The sequence below is a fragment of the Trachurus japonicus genome, chromosome 17 (genome assembly GCF_045865225.1).
Source record: "Trachurus japonicus isolate A0001 chromosome 17, Traja_1.0".
Classification (NCBI taxonomy): Eukaryota; Metazoa; Chordata; class Actinopteri; order Carangiformes; family Carangidae; genus Trachurus; species Trachurus japonicus.
Genome location: NC_140923.1, coordinates 28,739,407 through 28,745,406, shown reverse-complemented (window position 1 = coordinate 28,745,406; position 6,000 = coordinate 28,739,407).

Below are 6,000 nucleotides of genomic sequence, written 5' to 3'. Positions count from 1 at the left end.
TGCTCTGTGACACCCTCAAACAGATCTAATGTACGACAAATCTGTACTTAGTACGAGCAAAAGGTTTACATTTTCCGAACCATAAGACCTTGCTGAACACGTCCATGTCACTTTGGTGTTTCTAGAGTAAAAATTGTTGATTGTGTCGCAGGTTGGAAACTTTGGGACGTTTAGAAAATCAGTGCCTACTTTTGAATGGGAGTCAATGGGAGGAGAGAGGGAAATGGCTGCACTCGGAGGCTCTTAGTTTAAATTGTGTTCGTCTCTCTGGTTTTCTGAGCACATGAAGAGATCAAGGATGAGCTTGTCTACAAGCATGCCCGAAATTATGTGTGTAGAGTGTAATCTGTGGCCGTGCTGGCAGGATAGAGAGAAAAATGTGAGAGGATTTTTAGACCCTCTGTCACTCTACCAACTGCCAACGTCCGAACATTCCGTCCCATTGACTTTCATGTTAAATCTGAATTTTGTCAGAAATTTTAATGATTTTAAAACTATACATATATCTGAAACTGTTGAAGATATCAATAAGCTGAGATATAGCTGAATAGTTGAAAGGTTTGTGAACAGTTTAAAAGTTGAATGAAGTCTGTAGCTGAAAGTATGCTGAAGCTATTAGAGGCTGAATGAAGCAGAAGATTTGAAGAGTTTGAAGACTGTTTCAATGTATTCCTATGGGAAAAAAATTGCACAAAAAGTTAAATATTTTAAAAAGTATAAATAGTATGAAAGAGAAAAATAATAGCATAAATGTCCCGAAAAAGCTGCACGTTTTGATATATGAATTGTTGAAATAGCACAAAGTATGAAGAAGGAGTTAAACGCAGAAAAAGGGTGAAAGAAGTAAGAATAACTAGAAAAAGATAGCATTTCCTGCAGAAAATGCGTGTGAATGCTGTAAGCAGCTGAACGCTATTGCTGAAGCAATGCTGAATAAGCTGAAGAAATCATTGAAACAAAGTTGAATTAGCTGAAGAACTGTTGAAAAAGTCTAACGTTGAAGCTGAAACATATAACTTGAAGATTAATGCCTTTTTAAGGACAAAAAGCAGTAGAAATGTAAAAAAAAAAAAAAAAAAAGGAGAAGAAAATGTTAAAATCCTGCATGTTGAAGATGTTTAACAGTTGAAGAGTTGAAATCTGCAGCTAGCCACAGCAAGGAAAACTGATGAACCAGCAGTAACATAGCTGAAGCAACAAGTGAGAATAGATTAAAAAGAAGGAACATGTAAGCAGGAAGCTGATTGACATGACGTGATGGAAAAAATCCTGAATTGTTTAGGTTTAAGTGTAATAAATGTGTGTTTAGTCTAAAAGCAGTAGAAATGTTGAAAAGGCAGAGGAATGTGTTGGAAAATCCTGCATTATTAAGTCTAACAGTTGAGGAGTCTGCAGTCAGCTGCAAAAAGCACTGCTACAGAAAACAGATAAACAAGTGCTAACATGGCTAAAGTAATAAGTGAAAATAGATTAACAAATGGAACCTGTAAGAAGGAGGTTTATTTTGTATGAAATGATTGGAAATTATTTAAATTGTTGAAGATTAGCATAAAGAAATTGAAAAGCTGAAGTCTACTCAAATATATTTAAACATGACAGCATGAATACATTGTTGGACTATTACTAATATAGATTAAACAATATCTAGGTGGTTGGAAATTATTTGAATTGTTGAAGATTGTGGTGAAAGAAAAATTAACATTTTAAGTACACTCAAATTACTCTAATAAAAATTATATGTGTGTTGGATATGTGTGTATGGTCAGTGTGTGTCCGTGTGTGTGTGTGTGTGTGTGTGTGTGTGTGTGTTGGATATGTGTGTATGGTCAGTGTGTGTCCGTGTGTGTGTGTGTGTTGGATATGTGTGTATGGTCAGTGTGTGTCCGTGTGTGTGTGTGTGTGTCCGTGTGTGTGTGTGTGTGTGTGTGTGTGTGTGTGTTGGATATGTGTGTATGGTCAGTGTGTGTCCATTTGTGTGTGTGACCGACAGACAGTCAAATAGAGAGAATGTGTGTGCGTTGCCATGGTGACGTTGCCATGGTGAGGTTACCATGGTGAGGTTGCCATGTTGAGGTTACCATGTAACTGTTGGCTGGTGGCTTTAAGGTATGGTGGCAGCTTTAACCATAGGCTTTAACTGCTCTGTGACACCCTCAAACAGATCTAATGTACGACAAATCTGTACTTAGTACGAGCAAAAGGTTTACATTTTCCGAACCATAAGACCTTGCTGAGCGCGTCCATGTCACTTTGGTGTTTCTAGAGTAAAAATTGTTGATTGTGTCGCAGGTTGGAAACTTTGGGACGTTTAGAAAATCAGCTCCTACTTTTGAATGGGAGTCAATGAGAGGAGAGAGGGAAATGGCCACACTCAGAGGCTCCTAGTTTAAATTGTGTTCGTCTCTCTGGTTTTTTGAGCACATGAAGAGATCAAGGATGAGCTTGTCTACAAACGTGGCCGAAATTATGTGTGTAGAGTTTAATCTGTGGCCGTGCTGACAGGATAGAGAGAAAAATGTGAGAGGATTTTTAGACCCTCTGTCACTCTACCAACTGCCAACGTCCGAACATTCCGTCCCATTGACTTTCATGTTAAATCTGAATTTTGTCAGAAATTTTAATGATTTTAAAACTATACATATATCTGAAACTGTTGAAGATATCAATAAGCTGAGATATAGCTGAATAGTTGAAAGGTTTGTGAACAGTTTAAAAGTTGAATGAAGTCTGTAGCTGAAAGTATGCTGAAGCTATTAGAGGCTGAATGAAGCAGAAGATTTGAAGAGTTTGAAGACTGTTTCAATGTATTTCCTATGAGAAAAAAATTGCACAAAAAGTTAAATATTTTAAAAAGTATAAATAGTATGAAAGAGAAAAATAATAGCATAAATGTCCTGAAAAAGCTGCACGTTTTGATATATGAATTGTTGAAATAGCACAAAGTATGAAGAAGGAGTTAAACGCAGAAAAAGGGTGAAAGAAGTAAGAATAATAATAATAAGTATAAAGATTTGAATAACAATAGTGTGAATGCTTCCAGCATTCACACTAACTAGAAACAGCATTTCCTAACGGAACATGCGTGTGAATGCTGAAACCCAATGCTGAACCATGCTGAATTAGCAGAATAAATTGACAAAGACATGCGGAATGGCATACAAGAAACATGTCCATGGAAGGAATTAAACCCACAACTCCATGAGTGGTAACCTAACACACTAACCATACGGCCACAGAGAACCTGAGTTACAATGAGCTTTATACTATGAGGAATCAAAGACTGTCCAATGACAGCTGAATAATTGGAATCAAAAGTCAAGCAATGATGTGAAATGACTAAGGCAGGAATCGAACCTATGACCTTATGATCATAAAGCCTTCACTCTGCCACTCAGCTACAGAGAGCACACTGCTTTCAAGACTGTTGTCATTCATTGTAATGTGATGATGTGCTGCAAACTGGTATGAGTAATCAAGGAGATAACAAACACCTGTAACCAATTGAAGGCGGTGGAGGAGAGCAGAATTCAACATAACATAACAAGAGTTCTTCCCTTGGATTCGAACCAGTGACCTTGGGGTTGACAAGCGGCCACCCTACCCCCTACACTACAGTGGAGTTGTGCAAAAGAGGTTGAGACTTTCAGGAATGTGAGATTTTTCAATGATGCTTAAAAAAAAAGTAAGGAAAGTGCAGAAATTAGCCACACCAAGCAAGAAGAGGACTTTTTTGTGACCTGTGACTATTTTTTGGTGAATTAAAATGAATTAAAAAGCACTTAAAGGGATAGTTCACCCTAGAATGATATTTCGCTCATTATCTACTCACCCTCATGTGGACTAAGGGCTGGAAGAAGTTTCAGAGTCCTCCGTCCCTTCTCTGAGTTACAGGGGGTCTTAGTGTAGCAGTGCATGTCCATATAACGGTTGTAAAGGGACACCAGAGCTCTTCGTAAAAAAACACACACAAAAAAACATCCAAATACCTCCATGCTGCTCGTATGTAATGTCCGTCTTGTGCTGAAGCCCCAAGTTGCGTAATTGTCCCGAAAAAAATTAAATAAGTCTATATTTTAAGCTTGTTTGTAGCGGAAGCTTCTCAAAGCTCCTCTTCCTGGTCCGTCCAAATCTCGCGTGATTTGCGCCGGCGTCAGTGCGGTTACTGCGAATCACGCGAGATTTGGACGGACCAGGAAGAGGAGCTTTGAGAAGCTTCCGCTACAAACAAGCTTAAAATATAGACTTATTTAATTTTTTTCGGGACAATTACGCAATTTGGGGCTTTAGCACAAGACGGACATTACATACGAGCAGCATGGAGGTATTTGGATGTTTTTTTGTGTGTGTTTTTTTACGAAGAGCTCTGGTGTCCCTTTACAACCGTTATGGACATGCACTGCTACGCTGAGACCCCCTGTAACTCAGAGAAGGGACGGAGGACTCTGAAACTTCTTCCAGCCCTTAGTCCACATGAGGGTGAGTAGATACAGTAATGAGCGAAATATCATTCTAGGGTGAACTATCCCTTTAACAGCAAGTTACAAAGTTGAGCTCCTTCTCCTGCTCTCATTCAGCCCAATGCATTGGGCTGAATGAGAGCAGAGAGCTCCCTGGCTGCAGTTAAAAAATATTTTAAATTATTATCTAAGAATGGAAGAATGAAGAATGGAATGGAATTGTTTGTTTGTGTATGTGTGCATGTGTGACTGTGTGTGAGTGTCTGTGTGTGTCTGTGTGTGAGTGTGATGCCTGTGTTTGTGCGTGGACATCCTCTGTCAGTCTGGTTTATCATGTGTGTGTGTGGGGCTGTGTTTAAAAACATCTTAACGAGCGGCCAGGCTGCACCTGCACCTGTTCTATTTATAGACATGATAACGAGCTGGCCACTACAGCTGGACCAACTGCACACAGAGCAGAGCAGAGCAGAGAGATTTGAGCTCAGTGCAGCTTTCCAAAACAGCCCAGTAAAAGAGAACTTTAAAGCTTTAAAGGCTGAAAGAAGTAAGAAGATTTGAAGAGTTTCAAGACTGTTCCAATGCATTCTCTATGGGGAAAAAAAAATCAGAAATAGTTGAATATTGCAAAAAGTATGAATAGTTGAAAAGAGAAAAGACATAGCACACCTGTCCCGAAAAGGCTGAACATTTTGATATTTGAATTGTTGAAATAGCACAAAGTATGAAGGACTAGTTACATGACGAAGAAAGGCAGAAAATGGCCGAACCGAATAACAATAGTGTGAATGCTTCCAGCATTCACACTAATAATAAGGAAGAAAAAATCCACACAATAACAGTAGTGCCCGGTGCGATTGCCCGCGGCCCTAACAAGCATTAGCAACCCGCTTATCTGAGATGAGGCTTTGTCCCACAGCATAATAGAGGGTGAGAGCAGGGTTCACCCTGTATGCAGACATGCACACTTGGTTGCTACTGTACATGCACACTTGGTTGCTTTAAAATCTCTGAGGATTTATAGCATCTTGTATTTACAGTTTTTCTCGATTGTTTACACACAATTTTTGGTACTTGAGACACAATGGCCTCAACATCTAACTCATGCACCAACTCCCTTGACCAAATCTGCTAAACTACAAGCACAATTCCTACTTTACACTCAATTTGCAGTTCTATAACACACTTTTTTCAAAACACTACACACAATTCTCTGCATTTGGCACAATTTTCATAAAGAAAATCTCTTGTTTTCACGAGTAACACACTGTTATTCAAAATTCTAAAGTTAGTTTCCCTACTATTCACACTGACTCATCACATGGGTAAACACCTGTCACACAGTTTTACAATTAGCAATCAGAGCTTTAGCAAAAAAGGGCAGCACAACAGGCAGTGATGGACTGACACCAAAAACAGAGAAACCAAACAGAGAGGCCACACAACACAAACACACACACATATACAGTATATAGCAGTGATCATAATGATGATGAGAAAAGAAAATGCATTGATCACCAAAATTGCATGTTGATAGAGGGATTCG